This window comes from Pseudophryne corroboree, chromosome 9, assembly GCF_028390025.1.
Source record: "Pseudophryne corroboree isolate aPseCor3 chromosome 9, aPseCor3.hap2, whole genome shotgun sequence".
Classification (NCBI taxonomy): domain Eukaryota; kingdom Metazoa; phylum Chordata; class Amphibia; order Anura; family Myobatrachidae; genus Pseudophryne; species Pseudophryne corroboree.
This window is the reverse complement of record NC_086452.1, coordinates 219,371,472-219,390,648: the sequence shown is the minus strand read 5'-3', so window position 1 is coordinate 219,390,648 and position 19,177 is coordinate 219,371,472. Positions and strand designations below refer to the sequence as shown.

General features: G+C 43.2%; 1 pseudogene; it reads left to right on the top strand.

Moving 5' to 3' along the window:
• Positions 1-16,274: 16,274 nt before the first annotated feature.
• LOC134959040 (5S ribosomal RNA) lies at positions 16,275-16,393 on the top strand (annotated as a pseudogene).
• The last annotated feature ends 2,784 nt before the right edge of the window (positions 16,394-19,177 follow it).

Sequence of the window (19,177 nt, the reverse complement as noted above, 5' to 3'; positions counted from 1 at the left end):
TGAGTGGAAATGTACCTAAATACAGTATGCAAAGGATATCACAAACAAAGAAGAAAAGGTTATTACAATGCATCTATACTAGTGATGAGCGGGTTCGGTTCCTCGGGATCCGAACCCCCCGAACTTTACCCATTTTACACTGTTCCGAGGCAGCCTCGGATCTTCCCGCCTTGCTCGGTTAACCCGAGCGCGCCCGAACGTCATCATCCCGCTGTCGGATTCTTGCGAGATTCGTATTCTATATAAGGAGCCGCGCGTCGCCGCCATTTTCACTCATGCATTGGAGATGATAGCGAGAGGACATGCAGCGTTCTCTCAGTTTCTGTGTTCAGTGTGCTGCAAATATCTGTGCTCAGTGTGCTTCAAATATCTGTGCTCAGTGTGCTTGCAAATATCTGTGCTCAGTGTGCTGAAAATATCTACGTTCTCTGCCTGAAAAACGCTCCATATCTGTGCTGCATTGTAGTATATAGTAGGAGGACAGTGCAGAATTTTGCTGACCACAGTATATATATAGCAGTATGGTACAGTAGTCCACTGCTCTACTTCTGTGTCGTCAAGTATACTATGCATCCATACCTGTGCTGCATTTTAGTTGTGCGCAGTATATAGTAGGAGGGGACAGTGCAGAATGTTGCTGTGACCACCAGTATATATATAGCAGTACGGTACAGTAGTCCACTGCTCTACCACTGTGTCATCAAGTATACTATGCATCCATACCTGTGCTGCATTTTAGTTGTGCGCAGTATATAGTAGGAGGGGACAGTGCAGAATGTTGCTGTGACCACCAGTATATATATAGCAGTACGGTACAGTAGTCCACTGCTCTACCTCTGTGTCGTCAGGTATACTATGCATCCATACCTGTGCTGCATTTTAGTTGTGCGCAGTATATAGTAGGTGGGGACAGTGCAGAATGTTGCTGTGACCACCAGTATATATATAGCAGTACGGTACAGTAGTCCACTGCTCTACCTCTGTGTCGTCAAGTATTCTATGCATCCATACCTGTGCTGCATTTTAGTTGTGCGCAGTATATACTATAGTAGGAGGGGACAGTACAGAATGTTGCTGTGACCACCAGTATATATATAGCAGTACGGTACAGTAGTCCACTGCTCTACCTCTGTGTCGTCAAGTATACTATGCATCCATACCTGTGCTGCATTTTAGTTGTATGCAGTATATAGTAGGAGGGGACAGTGTAGAATGTTGCTGTGACCATCAGTATATATATAGCAGTACGGTACAGTTGTCCACTGCTCTACCTCTGTGTCGTCAGGTATACTATGCATCCATACCTGTGCTGCGTTTTAGTTGTGCGCAGTATATAGTAGGAGGGGACAGTGCAGAATGTTGCTGTGACCACCAGTATATATATAGCAGTACGGTACAGTAGTCCACTGCTCTACCTCTGTGTCGTCAAGTATACTATGCATCCATACCTGTGCTGCATTTTAGTTGTGCGCAGTATATAGTAGGAGGGGACAGTGCAGAATGTTGCTGTGACCACCAGTATATATATAGCAGTACAGTACAGTAGTCCACTGCTCTACCACTGTGTCATCAAGTATACTATGCATCCATACCTGTGCTGCATTTTAGTTGTGCGCAGTATATAGTAGGAGGGGGCAGTGCAGAATGTTGCTGTGACCACCAGTATATATATAGCAGTACGGTACAGTAGTCCACTGCTCTACCACTGTGTCATCAAGTATACTATGCATCCATACCTGTGCTGCATTTTAGTTGTGCGCAGTATATAGTAGGAGGGGACAGTGCAGAATGTTGCTGTGACCACCAGTGTATATATAGCAGTACGGTACAGTAGTCCACTGCTCTACCTCTGTGTCGTCAAGTATACTATGCATCCATACCTGTGCTGCATTTTAGTTGTGCGCAGTATATAGTAGGTGGGGACAGTGCAGAATGTTGCTGTGACCACCAGTATATATATATAGCAGTACGGTACAGTAGTCCACTGCTCTACCTCTGTGTCGTCAAGTATTCTATGCATCCATACCTGTGCTGCATTTTAGTTGTGCGCAGTATATACTATAGTAGGAGGGGACAGTACAGAATGTTGCTGTGACCACCAGTATATATATAGCAGTACGGTACAGTAGTCCACTGCTCTACCTCTGTGTCGTCAAGTATACTATGCATCCATACCTGTGCTGCATTTTAGTTGTACGCAGTATATAGTAGGAGGGGACAGTGTAGAATGTTGCTGTGACCATCAGTATATATATAGCAGTACGATACAGTTGTCCACTGCTCTACCTCTGTGTCGTCAGGTATACTATGCATCCATACCTGTGCTGCATTTTAGTTGTGCGCAGTATATAGTAGGAGGGGACAGTGCAGAATGTTGCTGTGACCACCAGTATATATATAGCAGTACGGTACAGTAGTCCACTGCTCTACCTCTGTGTCGTCAAGTATACTATGCATCCATACCTGTGCTGCATTTTAGTTGTGCGCAGTATATAGTAGGAGGGGACAGTGCAGAATGTTGCTGTGACCACCAGTATATATATAGCAGTACGGTACAGTAGTCCACTGCGCTACCTCTGTGTCGTCAAGTATTCTATGCATCCATACCTGTGCTGCATTTTAGTTGTGCGCAGTATATACTATAGTAGGAGGGGACAGTGCAGAATGTTGCTGTGACCACCAGTATATATATAGCAGTACGGTACAGTAGTCCACAGCTCTACCTCTGTGTCGTCAAGTATACTATGCATCCATATCTGTGCTGCATTTTAGTTGTACGCAGTTTATAGTAGGAGGGGACAGTGCAGAATGTTGCTGTGACCACCAGTATATATATAGCAGTACGGTACAGTAGTCCACTGCTCTACCTCTGGGTCGTCAAGTATGCTATGCATCCATACCTGTGCTGCATTTTAGTTGTGCGCAGTATATAGTAGGAGGGGACAGTGCAGAATGTTGCTGTGACCACCAGTATATATATAGCAGTACGGTACAGTAGTCCACTGCTCTACCTCTGTGTCATCAAGTATACTATGCATCCATACCTGTGCTACATTTTAGTTGTGCACAGTATATAGTAGGAGGGGACAGTGCAGAATGTTGCTGTGACCACCAGTATATATATAGCAGTACGGTACAGTAGTCCACTGCTCTACCTCTGTGTCGTCAAGTATACTATGCATCCATACCTGTGCTGCATTTTAGTTGTGCGCAGTATATAGTAGGAGGGGACAGTGCAGAATGTTGCTGTGACCACCAGTATATATATAGCAGTACGGTACAGTAGTCCACTGTTCTACCTCTGTGTCATCAAGTATACTACAAAAGTTCAGTAAAATGACCCAAAAATCAAAATTAAAAGCGTCTGATGAGAAGCATAAACTTGCCAATATGCCATTTACGACACGGAGTGACAAGGAACGGCTGAGGCCCTGGCCTATGTTCATGGGTAGTGGTTCAGATTCACATGAGGATGGAAGCACTCATCCTCTCGCTAGAAAACTGCAGTGCCACTCCTGGATGGGCCAGGTGTTTGTGTCGGCCACTTGTGTCGCTTAGCTTAGTCACACAGCTACCTCATTGCACCTCCTTTTTTCTTTGCATCATGTGCTGTTTGGGGACTATTTTTTAAATTTGCCATCCTGTCTGACACTGCAGTGCCTCTCCTAGATGGGCCAGGTGTGTGTGTCGGCCATTTGGGTCGCTTAGCTTAGCCATCCAGCGACCTCGGTGCAAATTTTAGGACTAAAAATATTATTGTGAGGTGTACAGAATAGACTGGAAATGAGTGGAAATTATGGTTATTGAGGTTAATAATACTATGGGATCAAAATGACCCCCAAATTCTATGATTTAAGCTGTTTTTGAGGGGTTTTTGTAAAAAAACACCCGAATCCAAAACACACCCGAATCCGACAAAAAAATTTCAGGGAGGTTTTGCCAAAACGCATCCGAATCCAAAACACGGCTGCGGAACCGAATCCAAAACCAAAACACAAAACCCTAAAAATTTCCGGTGCACATCACTGATCTCTACTATTTATTCCTTCAAGTATTACGTCTACAGGCCACAAATGCTGCACCGTACTGCATGAATGTTACTGTAAATTTGCTGATATTGGGTCACTAATGAGTTGGTGATTCCCACATGGGGGCTCATCTAGAGCAGGGCATTTGCCTGTCTTATTAGCGTAATACATGCATTTCCATACTGCGCATGCGCACCATAGAATGCATCCAAACATGTCTGTAGCATATGTGAGGGGAAATATATCAAACTTTCTAAAGAGTAGAGAGTAGACAAGTGGAGAAGTTGTCCATAGCAACCAACTGGCTTTTATATCAAGTACATTCTCAATGATAGGCAGAAGCTGATATTTTGCTATGGGCAACTTTTCTATACATTCGAAGGTTTGATATATCTCTGTCTTGGTCTCGACTGGAGAGAGAGAATGAGACCACTTCTAATTGGATGTTTACAGATTCAACTCTCCAGCTCATAGTACTTAATTCATTAGTGTGGCTGTTATATAACATGAAGTCCAAGCTGTCTATTTGCTTTCATATTTCTATCTTGACCATGGTAGGAATTTATGTTAAAGGAAAAAATAAAGATCTTCGTATTTAATTTCATTTAGTTTCACTTAATTAAACTGAATTTGTATTTGTTTTTAACTTCTATTTTACATGCTTAGTGCAGTTTCAACATTTATTAACAAAACAAAAACATTAACAAAATAACACATTATTCAATTGTTTAGAATAGGGCAATAAAACATGCACATACTGTATACTGCTTACACTGCATAGCCACATCTTTATGCTTTCTCTACACTTGTTGCTCATTACGTAAATCTGGTGCTAATGTTGTAGAATTGTGTGCAACATGGGTGTAAATGCGTTTTTTTTTTACTGCTAACATGCAGGGAGCAAATGCATCCAATTCTACATGATCTCCAGAGTGTCCATTCCCTTAAATAGGAGGCGTTATGGATTGGTGTGAGAGGCTGGAGCTGGAACAGCTGAGGTGTCGAGGAAGCACGGAGGCTTAATCCAACTTTTACTCATGGAGTGATGTGCACATTAGTGTGTGTAGGTTAGTAGACTTTAGAATATTCGTTGGTGCTCTAGCAGTGGCTGGCCGGAAGGCTTGAACTCCTGGCTGGATGTAGGCAGCAGTGACTGGATACAGGAACAAGATGACAAGCTGAAATGCTGGCACTTGACTAGAGCAATAACAGCTGGAATTAGAAATGGACTGGAAGATGATTAGTAAACAGACTGGATCCAGAGAGGAGACTGGACTGGAACCAGATTGGAGACTGGACTGGAACTAGAAAAATAGGTACCGAGCTGGAACCAGATTGGAGACTGGGCTGGAACCAGATAGTAACCGGACTGGAATCGAAGTGGGGGCTGAACTGAAGCCAGGTAGTTACCAGACTGGAACCAGAGTGGAAGCTTAACTGGAATAAGATTATAACCAGGCTGGAACCAAAGCATGTAAATTCATTCATAAGATTGACAACATTCAGGACCGCTACGGTAAAACCATCAAATTGAGACACTTCATCAACTGTTCTACAGAAGGGGTGTCGAAGTTGAAAAATATTGCAGTACACACGTCACTTACAAACTACACACAGATGGCCTCCATGCGCGTACTTGTTCTGCCGGGCGTGCGCATATTCGCAATTTGCGTATGGTCGCTCCCGCGGTCCTGTGTATTAGCGCGTGGTATGAGTAATTACGGTAGTGTTTGTAATCGCATGGAAAAGCCATAAAAACACATTACATATTTAAATCCAAATAGTGCACAATGTACACATAGTCTCCCTGCACCACACCAGCGAGTTACACTTGTTTAAATGGCATAAGGACAAAGGGATTCACCTTTACAGGATAGGAGGGGGACAGAACTAGGTTATAAGGTGGTGTTTGGTATCCAGCTGTAGGGTATTTTAAGAGCAATATTCTGGTGTTAGTTTGCAGAAGATCGCACGCTCCTGAGGATAGTTATGCACAGGAGCAGAATATAAATATTAACTGTATTTAGTGTACACTTGATATGCGGCGGGAACCCAGAGGATAACATCTGCAACTGCACCTGGACCAGACATCGCCCACCTATTCAAACTGACCTATGACCTCTCCTGTACTGTAAATTACCATCCCTGTGTCCAATGGACAAAGAGATTACAGTTCCCATTGTGTTAGGTTTTGGACAAATGTATAAATAGCCAACTGCAGGCCAGGTCACTCTATTAATCTCTGAAGGTCATCTACCTTGATGACTGAGGACCGGACCGGGAAGCGCAGGCGAAACCAAATGTATGTACCATTGACTGTAGCCATTTTCTTATTGTATTGTATTGTTATTATTGTAACCCCCTGCTAGTAAAAAACCATTGGTGGGTCAGATCCCAACATAGTCTTTGAAATACAAATTGGTGTCGTGTCTCTCTTTCCCTGCTAGTGTTATATAAGTGTAATCTAGTCACACATGTAGCTGCAAAGTGCTCACGGCATGTCTTTGTGTGTGTACGCACTGCGTGTACTTTGTACGACCATCGTGGCGTTTGTATGCAAAGTGCGTACACGGTACAGGGCTTTGTATTCTAACTGTGTAAAAAGTACGTAGGCTAAGGATTGATTACAGCGGCCGCAGCGGCTCCATTTTAAAGTGTATTGAATGTATTTTTAAAGTGTTGCTTTTAGTCCTGTAAGTAAATCAACATTTACAATTGGGATCTCGATCCGGTTTCACATGCTCACAGGCTAGCAGGTCATAGCAGACTTTAATCTATCAGCAAAGGGTGGAAAGATATCTACGTTAAACCTTTTTCTGGTTGTTGGATGTTATAAAAACCCTATTTGTGTGCTGTTAGATTGCATCTGCTCTGTCTGGTCTGCATAGGTGCTGATAGAACCCGTAGGTAAACAGGAAAAAGCTATTTAAAAATCTGTGTAATTTTTTTTGGTGCCAAAAGCGTACCAATATTTTGCATACTCCCCCCACATAGTGTTGCCATAGGTTATTAGTCATTTCAAAACCTGTGTGAAATCGGATACATTTGTTTGCTATATAGATAAATTTGAAGTAAATGTTTTTAAGGGAGTAATTATAAAAACACAAAACGCAGTTCTGGCCCAGTCATAAAGGGTTTACACGGAACAAGTGTGGGTTGTGTTTGTGGGCGATTATAGGTTGTATTGCTCACATTTGGGGTAATTCGAAGTTGATCGCAGCAGGAAATTTTTTAGCAGTTGGGCAAAACCATCTGCACTGCAGGGGGGCAGATATAGCATTTGCAGAAAGAGTTAGATTTGGGTGGGTTATAGTGTTTCTGTGTAGGGTAAATACTGGCTGCTTTATTGTTACACTGCAAATTAGATTGCAGATTGAACACACCACACCCAAATCTAACTCTCTCTGCACATGTTAAATCTGTCTCCCTGCAGTACACATGGTTTTGCCCAACTGCTAAAAAATTTCCTGCTGCGATCAACTTGGAATTACCCCCATTTATAGAGATTGTGTGATTTGTTTTATTGCGGACGCACGTTTGTACACGTGGTCCGGACAAAGTACAGGAGAGCGATTGTGGCATAAAAGGCACGCTGGTCGCGTGTTTACGCAAGGTTGCATAGGAATACGGACGCTAAATACAAATTACATGATATTTGTTCAATTAAAGGCGGGATAGTATACATTTAATACAATAGCACATAACTATCCGATTTCAAAAGCAGGTTACTCTAAATTTAGTTTAAAAACTATTATAGGGTTTTTTTTTCTTTCACGAAGAGGCAAAAGAGAAAAAAAAAGGACTGTTGTGTTGTCTCACTGGGGCACACTTTGTTTTTAATTTATGTACATACATTGTATGTATGTGAAAAAGGATAGATATAGATCTAAAACTTAACTTTTATTAATTTCTTAGTCAGACGAAACTGTTGTTGTTTATATCAACAACAGTTGATTAAAACAGAATTAAACAGTAGTATATTACTCACTTGTTATGGGGTAGGTGGTAGGTTGTTGGTCTGCACACCCACTGAATTATAAGTAAGTGTTAATATTTGACGTTCATCAAAGCGAAAATATGAGATTTCTTGTTCTCTCTATCAACTTATGATATGTTATTTATATATTCATAAGAGAGGAACAAGAAAACCGGCTTCTCAACTGCCGACTCCTTCTGGATGGAAAATAATTGTGGGCGTGGTTAGATAATAGTGCTTAAAATGCTCAGTGATATTAACCTATGTTTATAGGTGGAAATAGAGGATATAGGAAAGTATTGCAGAACCAGTCACTTCTGCTTTTGCCCATCTGTATTCATCGAATGGGCAATGAGAGAGTGTATTGTTGCCTCAATTTTCTGGTTTATAAAGGAAGTAAGTACACTTCTGCTTTCCTGGGTACATAAATGGGTTGTGTATCCCTTGATTTTAAAAACTGTAAGCACCTCTGGAATAAAGCTGCTGACCTAAAGGGAGTAAAACTTTTCTGTACAGAAAAAAAAAAGCAGGTGTATTTGAGTGAGTGAAAGTGGACTGAGAGGATTTGAACCCCGGAAATTCAGGTCCCGTGGGTACACCAAGTGAGCGGAGACTTGGTGGCATGAGGCGGCTGACTCACGTTAATAAAGGTAGAGATAATACGCAAATCGTGAGTTGATTTGTAGAGGAGCATGATATAGAATTGTGCATTGTGCAGAAGTATAGAAATTGTGAATTGAAGTTTAAAGGTTTTGTACTACGCTCCGGCTGAGGTTTCGAAGCTTGTGATTCGATTCCAGTGGTCGTAGGGTGGATAGGTAACAAGTACCTATACGCTCTGCGATTGGACCGCATGTTTGTGGGTGCGATACATAGCGCAACTTGATACCCCTTTACGAGCTTTTGCATAAAATCGCAGTATCATTAGCGCTGTGTAGAGCATACGCAAGCGTGATTTGTGTAAGTCAAAAAGGGAAGTTTTCGCTGGTATCTCTCAGGAAAATCTTCAGCGGTGGCTATTCACTGGAAAAGGTAAGTTATTCCTAAAACTTCCAGTGAATAGTAGCCAGTTAGGGCCTCACTGGGTACGCGGTGGCCACTATTGGAGTGAGTCGTGGTACGTCAACGGAGAAGGAGCGAGTGAAAGCGCTAGGTGTTTTTCACCGTCTATTTGCGTTGTGCATTTGGGGATTGCGTTTATAGGCAAAAAGTCCACGATGGGATCCAATTGCACAAGCAGTGGGCGTTTGGTAGCTAGGGTTCAGGCAGAAGAGTTGGGACCGAGAAGGTCAGAATTGCGGCCGAGAAGGTCAGCAAGGTTTATTATGTGTGAACAATATGGTTCACACACGGAGGCTTTTTGCAATGAGTGGGTACGTATGACTGCGGAAGATAGGGCCCCATTCCCAAAAGTGGGTAGCTTTGAATCAGAGGTGTTACAGAACATAAGGATTAAAGTATGTCTGATTAAATCCAGTAAACAAAGGGTCAGACATACAAATTGTTTAAACCTGTGGCAGCAAGAGGGGGAGAAGCAGAAGGAACTGGACAGTAAGTTCCAAATCTAGCGGGAAAGCGATTGCGAGCGCACCACCACCACCACCATATATTGATGGGGAGAAGTTGGCTACAAGCAATGGTACATCAGTAAAAGATAGGAAAGTGATAGATAAATGTGTTAACCCTAACCCTTGCCAGTTGTATCCCATCTTAAATTTTCCTCAGGATTGTGAGCAGGAAGATGAGCCCAGCACGATATCGGCACTCTCTCTAGCAGCCACCATACAGGACACCCAGGTGGGCATGGCCCAACCACCAAGAGTTGTAGCAAGGCCCCCTAGCGGAGGGATAAGTGAGGTTGTGTCCACAGGTAAGTACGGCACCATACACTATGCAGAGACAATAGCTCCCCGCATTACAGAGTCAAGCCAGAATGATGTAGTTGAATTAAATCCTGTCAGGGTGATTGCAGTTCCCAATGGGAAAACTGACACTCAGGGGGTGACTCCCATCAGGAACATTGCCATGCATTGTCCCTGGTCCCGAGCAGAGTTAAGGTCAATTATGTCAGAATTCCCCGATCCCAGAAAAGATCTAGTCGGATGCCAGAGGTTCATTAAAGAGTTAGGTAACGCCCACGAGCCCACAAATAAAGATTGGCGAACAGTGCTACGAGTGTGTCTACCCTCAAATATTGACATCACGAGATTCATAATGGATTGTAAGTTAGACGCAGAGGTACCACTCACTGATGAATACAATCAGGAGAATGTACGGCAATTCAACCTGCAATTAGGAGTGTATTTCCTTACTGTTGTTAAATGGAATAAAATCTTCTCCATAAGACAAAAAGAAGGTGAAATGGCATCCGAATATTTCCATCGAGCACTGCAGGAAATAGCTAGATACACTGGGATCGAGGATATTAAGGATAATGCACATCACAGGGAGGTAGCTGTTTCTGTATTAATGGACGGGTTAAAGGAGGCACTGAGGACAAGGGTGCAAACCTCTACCTAATTGGAGAGGAATTTCAGTAGCTGCGCTGAGAGAGTCCACTGTTGAGCATGATCGGAAAATCAGTAAGCACAGGGAGTCGCAACGGGATAAGCTGATGACGGTAAGTATACAGGCTCTTACAGCAAAGCCACATCAGCCAAAACCCTAGACCCCTGATGGTAAGTCACGGTCAATAGTATGCTTCTATTGTAATAAGGCAGGACATTTTGCAAGGGACTGTAGGAATAAAGGGACACATAACGTATACAGACCCCCTAGACCTGAATACGAGCCATACTACAAATCACATAATTGGGATCAGGGACCATATAGGAGAGATTATGAGCCACATAGAGGGGAAACAAGGAGGTACCCACCAAGGAGAGACTGGCAGGCCTTCGAAAACTCAAAGCTACCCCCCTCACATATTGTAGCTGCCAATGCGCTGCGGGAGGGTCCCACTACACAATAGGGATTGGGCCACACCTGTAGTCTACAGCCAGTGAAATTGATTGCTAGCCTTGGTAGTGTACCTGAGGTCATGGTTGATGTAGCTGGTGTACCATTACCTTTCCTTGTAGATACAGGGGCGGCCAGGTCAGTGTTGAATTCCATATCAGGTGTAAAAACCACGGGTAAAATGATTTTGGCAATGGGACAGTGCAACAATACCCTTTGAGTAGACCTGCAGAGATTACGATAGGGCCCTTGCAAACCAAACATTCTTTTCTGTTGGCTGCATTGGCTCCGACTAATCTACTCGGCAGAGACTTATTGTGTAAAATGCGGTGTGTTATATACTGTACTCCTGAGGGTGTCTTCTTGGATATACCTGAGAACCATGCTTAAGAAGTGCAAGATATACTAGACACCCCTCAAAGGCTAATGTCGCATTCTACTGTTATAGACACGTGTCCATCAAAGGTAGAGGAAATGATCTCGCAAATACCGGGTTCCCTTTGGACCAAAGATGGACAGGACACTGGATTGATGGCGAATGTAGCTCCAGTAGCAGTACAAGTAAAAGATGGTAGGATAGCTCTGAAGCCAGAGGTAGAATTAGGAGTGTACCCTGTCATAGAGCGGATGCTACTGCAGGGCATTCTAATCAGGACATCCAGCACCGCCAATATTCCCATCTTCCCTGTGAAAAAGAGTGGGGGGAGGGGTTACAGGCTAGTGCAGGATCTAAGGGGGATAAACAAAATAGTTGAGAGCCAATTCCCCGTAGTGCCCAATCCAGCTGTCATCCTCATGCAAATTCCCTCTACTGCAGAATCCTTCAGTGTCATTGACCTCTGTTCCGCTTTCTTTTCTGTTCCTCTTCACCCTGACAGCTAATACCTCTTTGCCTTTACATACAGGGGAGTACTGTACACCTGGACTCGTCTTCCCCAAGGTTTCATAGATAGCCCGAGTATTTTCTCCCAGGCATTACATGACTGTTTACAATAATTTCAACCTGAGAGTGGATCAGTGCTAATACAGTATGTCGATGACTTGTTGTTGTGTTCTGACTTACTCAAATCGTCCTTGAAAGATACGAAACAGCTTCTGTTTCATCTTTCCCATACAGGACACAAGGTTTCAAAGAATAAGTTGCAGTTGTGCTGGACCGGGGTCAAATATTTGGGACACTGCTTGACACAAGGACTTAGACACCTCACTGCTGATAGAATACAGGCGATTCGCGACATGACTCTGCCACAAACTCAGCAACAGATCCGCACTTTCCTTGGAATGTGAGGGTACTGTCGAAACTGGATTCCAGGGTTCTCTATACTGGCTTTACCTTTGCAAGAAATGGTCTCTTCAAACAAACCGGAACGGATCTCTCCCACAGATGAGTCCGAACTGGCGTTTGAGAGACTCAAACAATGTCTATCACAAGCACCTGCACTAGGTATGCCAGATTATAAGAAGCCCTCCTGCGCGGCAGGAGTTTTAACACAGAGACATGGTGATGCCAGCAGACCGGTAGCCTACTACAGTGCACAGTTGGTCGCCCTAACCAGAGCATGTGAATTGGCCAAAGGTAAGTCAGCTAATATATACACATACTCTAGATACGCCTTTGGAGTGGTGCATGATTTTGGGGCCCCGTGGTGCCTCAGAAATTTCATGACGGCAGCTGGCACACCTGTAGCGCATGCGTCCCACATCAAAAGGCTTCTGACAGCAATACAGGAACCAGACAGAGTGGCTGTTATCAAGTGCAAAGCACACACTTACAACCAAGACCCAATTTCACTTGGTAACAGCCGGGCAGACGAAGCTGATATATCCGCAGCAAGCAACCCCATACAGACGAACATCACATCACTGATGAGATTTAACACGGTCAACACACAACAGCTAATTGAGATGCAAAATTTGTGTTCCCTACAGGAAAAGGTGGTCTGGAAGTCGAAGGGGTATGGTCAGTCCTCAGGACTTTGGACAGGTGGACATGGTAAGCCAGTGGCCCCCAGAGCATATCTTCCAAGTCTAGCTGAGGCGGCACACAGTCTGACTCATCTGGGCAAAGAGGGTATGTGCAAGCTGGTGAGAGCCTACTGGTGTGCACCAGGATTCTCTTCTCATGCAGGTAAGAGAGCAATGACATGTTTTACTTGCTTGATGAAGAATATTGGTAAGACAATACCAACAGAGCCATCCCATATCCCTCCTACAGACGGACCTTTTCAGGAAATACAAATCGACTTCATACAGTTACCACCCTGTAGGAATTTGAAATATGTGTTTGTATGTATCAATGTGTTTTCCAACTGGGTAGAAGCATTCCATGCTGTCACAAATACTGCTGTGTTCACCGCAAAGAAAATCATACAGGAATTCGTGTGTAGATATGGTATCCCTAGAATGATTGAAAGTGATAGGGGTACCCATTTTACAGGTGAAGTCTTTCAAGTCATGTGAAACTGATGGGAATTAATAGCAAGCTGCATACTCCGTACCGACCACAGGCGAGTGCGAAGGTAGAGAGAGTGAACAGCACTATTAAGAACAAGCTGAGCAAAGTGATGGCTGAAACTGGATTGCTGTGGCCAGAAGCTTTGCCATTAGTGTTGTACAGCATCAGAACCACTCCCAGGTCTCCACTTAACTTATCACCCTTTGAAATTCTTTTTGGTCGACAACCTCATGTAATGATAGACCCCCAGGATGATTTGAAATGCAATAATGAAATAACTGTGAAATAATTGGTTAGGATGAGCCAGCAGCTGAGAAATCAACAAAGAAATCTAAAGCTGGTGATTCCTGACCTACCGAACAGTAATTGTCATGACATTGAGCCTTGGGAGTATGTGATGATTCAAAATTTCTTACGCTCAGGTTGCCTCATAGACAGGTGGGAAGGACCGTACCAAGTCTTGTTAACCAGCATGGCAGCACTAAAGGTCACCAAGAGAGAGACTTGGGTCCACTCGTCCCACTACAAGAAGGTCGCTGACCTGGAGAAAACTCGTGACAAACAGCAAGGTGAAGAGAACCTCGTATCACTAGAGTGTTTGTTCTGGGAAAGTTGAGAGGCAGGACTGTTGAACGACACCTGACCGCGGAGAGCAACAAGATCAAGGACAGTTGTCGCACCATTTTCTTATTTCACCCCCCCTGCATTTTCCTTTCTTTTCTCCTCCTTTTTTCCTTCTTTCCCCTAACAAAATGGATCTATCACAAGAGACTGCGTTTCGGGTTCTACTAGTAATTCTGTTTTTGATCAGGACAATTTGTTTTGGTGAGGGTCCCAGAGAGATCGAGCAAGGATCTGGAATGGGTTCTGATGGCGAGTACGAATTTGTAGGATCTCAGGAGCAGCACATCACTCGAGTAAAGGCTGGTATCAGTAAATGCTCTGGTAGTCATGGAGCTCGGAGGCAATGTGAAGGGTTATTGTCTGATAAATATTGTATTTGTAGGAATTGTGAGAACATAGATGAAGATGGGTGCATCCAGAGATGTCAGTCCAACATTAATATCGACATGGACCGACATCCGTTGAGTGATTACCACTCATTAGTGGGTAAGGTCTTAAACCAGACAGAATGCTGGGTGTGCTCACAGGTACCTCAAGGACAGAGTAAGTCAGGATTAGTACCATACCCTTTAGCAATAGATGAGGTACTCGAATTACGGGGTGGGAGACCGGTGGACAAGAAATTCAATATACCTAGGCCCCCTAGCTTGAAGCTCTACCAGTACAACGTAGATAGGTCCCTGTTGTGTTTTAATATTTCCAATTACCGAAAACCAGGAAATTGGGAAGTGACGTGGAATAACCAGACAAAGACTTTTTCACACAGAGCTGATAGGATTCCCATCGACTCTGAACTTGTACACAAGATAGCCAACAGTGGAAAGTATTTTTGGTACCGGTATACACGTGGAAGCAAGACCATCTGGGTTGGAAAAGTATCGTCAGGGTATTGTGCCCATATCATCCAGCCTGATACTTGTACTGAGCAGATGAGAGATCTAGGGATTGGTTTCTTTACATGGAAAGTTTGCAATATGGTGATGTTACATTTTGTCCCCTATGTTCTCCCAGATGATGCCTATTTCATATGTGGGAGGAAAGCGTACAAGTGGCTTACTCCGAGCTCTGAGGGATTGTGTTATATTGGGAGAGTACTACCAGAGGTCATGACCATAACCCACAACAAAATGAAAGACGTTCACCGCAGCGCTCAGACTCCTTATACTCATACCCACTATGAACACATAATCAAGAGACACCTCATAGATAGGGCAGAGCACGCAGCCTCTGATTTGATCCATGAATCCACCGGGATTCAGTTCCTTCTCACATTAGATATCACCCGTACAGCCAGAGGAACTTTAAATTATAGGTACATCCATGCAATAGCGAACTTGATAGACAATATCACCTAGATGTATGATGACACCTTCAGGTATACGGGAAGGGAGTTACAAGCCTACAAGAAGGAACTGATCCAGCACAGGATGGTCCTTAATTATGTTACAGCCGTGACAGGTGGGTACTGTGTTACCCTGGCAACTCAATATGGCATGAAGTGTTGTACATATATCACGAACAGCACTGACGACCCCACTGAGATCATCGATCAGAAGATGGACGAGATCTTGCAGTTGAAGTGGGAGTTCAGGAGGAAGCACAATCTTACCTTAGCGACTGTGGGTAATGAACTGACTGGCTGGGTCTCATGGTTGAACCCATGCAAATGGTTCTCAGGGTTAGGAGAGTGGGCTCAAAATGTCATTATGAGTGTGGGGAAGTTTCTCCTTTGTATCCTGGGAGTCATCGTAATTATTGGTCTGATATTCAGGTGTGTTCGAATTCTAACGCGGCGCAAGCACAGAACAAATTTGATGAGTCTAAGGAGCTAGAGCGCTGTTACAGCAGCAGATTTAATTTATGACCCCTCAATAGAAACTGTGTGTCACAACTGAGGGCCTGAGCTGACGGAAGGCAGCCTCAGTTGTAGGGGCTGAGATGTACCGGAACCTGGGAGGTTGTATCAGACCCCTGGACATGTAAGTAACATGAAGAGAAACCGCCCGAAGGCGTGACCACGACAACTTGAGTAAAAGTCAATGATATTTATTTATGACAAACTCCATGCATCACAGTAGCAGTAAAAAGTAACATAAAAATCAGCAGAGAAATAATAATACAGTTCCTGGGTACTACAGGGTGGCAGGGGCCACAGAGCTCTGGTGGTATGAGACAGTTCTTATTATCTGCAAGTTGGAAAGTCAGTGGCACCTGAAATTCTTGGTTACATGTAACCTACTACCATACCACACTGTCTATGCCCAATCTCGTCCGATCTTGGCAGCAATACAGTGTTGGTCCTTGTCAGTACACGATTGGGCGACCACCAGGGAATACCAGGTGTTGTAGGTCTTTTCCTGTACCACACAAGCAACAAGGTTGACCCTGTTTCAATTTGGATATATGCTCAACGCACATGCTATTAATTGATCACGATTTCATCTATATATTCACAGATACAGATTTTTGTGTGGTTCACGACCAACTAAGTTAATTATTCATTTACTTATATTATTCTATATACTATTTCTGAAACTGTCCGTGGATCTATATTTTATATAAAGAAATTTCTATTAAAAGATATGTTTTAATTAATACATTATTACATTGCGGTTGATATACAATTATGTAAATAAAAAATGTTTTCCGAGATCGAGTGCTCCCAAAAAAGTTTTTTTTCTTTTGTCTCTCTACCCCCATATTGAATTATGTTTATTGACCTATGGGAGCACCACTGACAATCACTATTGAATCTACCTAAAAGCATGTGCATCACCGGTAGACAGTGATTAATGCTAGACTGATCAGTCTTATCTGTCCGTTTTCTCGGAAACTTAATCGAACCAATTACCTATTTTTTCAATACCATACAGTCCTGTGTGGCACCCTTAACCCAATTTTCTTTGAGCTACCAGACTGGAACCAGAGTGGAAGCTTAACTGGAATAAGATTATAACCAGGCTGAACCAGATTAAAAGCTGGACTGGAACCAGATAGTAACCGGACTGGAACCAGATTTTACCAGACTGGAACTGGACAGACACCTTAGTATCGAGGAACTCAGCACAGAGCTGCAAACACTAGAGAAGCAACATTGTACTAGCGATTTGGGAGTGGCCAAGCTGCTCCCTTTATAGGTATCAGTCTCTTGTGATTGGCCGCTGTGATCAGCTAATTGAGAACAGCGACTGGAGTGGCACCTATGCCAGTGTTTTGGAAGGAACTTTGGTTTGGAGGAAGTAGGCCCGGACATTTTAGGAATAAAGGGAGAGTGGTTTGCTGCGGAGAGCGATGCCCAGAGACAGTGTGACACTGAGGGGAGCACCGAGCAGTGGCAGTGTGGACAGACCTCATTGCACGCTGGGAGTGGCACCTGCATACAGATCCCAGCAATACCCGCGAGCATATGTATGTTTTTATTAATATATAAAAAGTGCAAAGCAAGGGTATAATGGTACCCATGTGATAGTAAAGTGTTTATATTTGTAATTCTGTCTTCCAAAATCCTTCACTAATCATTGTACATTAAATGGAAAAACGAAGATTGATAAAAGAAAAAGTACAGTATTAGCTCATCTTTACATTGTAATATTATGGCAATGTTAACAATTAGATAAAATGAGTAAAAAGTTAAACATTTAGTACAAATTCTGAGCTATAGTAACATGGAAAATGTAGGAATTGTGCAAGAAAAGACTGCACTGAGATCCAGACTCATGCACACAATGCTTAGGCGATTAGTACTGTGGTAACCTATGTGGATGAACTACTGAAAAAAATCAAGACAAAAATAATGGAACAGTGGACGTTGCAGCACTCAGCTCTCATCCTCTCTCTGCTTCTGCTGCACTAGCCTCTGCCAGATTTAAGAGACAAGAATAACCTATCAATACTCTGCCCTCAGCATGCTGCGAGGGACGGTCCCCAGAAGGTGCAGAATATTTCAAATGGCCAAAAGCAGATGTCACACTCAATGAATCTCCCATCCACATATAAAATTGTTCTAGACCTTTCACAAGAATAAAAAAAAAAACAAGATGTTACTCGTAATAGTGTGAAAATTAGTTTATTTAATACAAATGCTTTATTACACTTTGCTTTGTACAAGAAACATTGTTTGGTTGCAGACTGGTATAAGTTAGCAATATTACTGCGTAGTAGCCGGTATATATCATCCACTCCTGAATATGGTTAGATGATTCTTGAGTTTAAAACAAAATCCCCTCAGTTCTGTAAGAATTCTATATGCTGGAGATGAGCGGTCCGTTTTTTTAAAATTCCGAACATCCCTGAATTTAGGGGATCTGAGTGCTTCCAAGTCCAGGCTCGTATCTTCCCGCCAAACTCAGATCCCAGAATTAAGCAAAACGACATTTTCCTGGAGTCAGATCTTGCTTGTTTGGATTTTCCCAGAGTCGGATCCTGTGCATTTTGGATTCCATATAAAAGTACCACCCTCATGAACGGGCGCCATTTCATACTGGAGAGTGGAGGGAGAGGGTGTAGGATGGAGCTGGAGCACTGTGTAAAAAACAAACATAAAAAAACCCACGCCATTAACATACCATCAGTGTGCCATTAGGATGCTATTAGGACTCAGCAGTTAGTTTAGCTTTACAGTCTTATTAGGCACTTGTTTGTTTCCTAAAGGTAATTATTCTGCAATATTGCTTGTCACTTTTGAATGAGCCTGGGCAGAGGTTATCCGGATGGTAGGTTGACATGGATTAAGTCCACAGTCAATTGGTCGACCACTATAGGTCAACATTGACATGGTCGACCCAGGAACACCGTTTACACATTAAAATGTCAGACATGGGACAGGTCGAAACATGAAAAAGTCGACATGACATTTTTTCAATTTTTATTTTTTATTTTTAACTTTTTCACACTTTTTCATCCACATGGACTACAATTGGGAATAGTAACCTGTGCCGAGTGCAGCGGTAGCAGAGAGAGGCACCTTGCCCACAGCATGGCGAGCAAAGTGAGCCATGCAAGGGGATGCGGTGCACTAATTTGGGTCCCTGGTCATGTTAGACAAAAAAGTATAAAAATGTCATGATAACTCTTTTATGTGTTGGCCTGTCTGGTGTCGACCATTTTTTATGTGTCAACCTTTTCCCTGGGTTGACC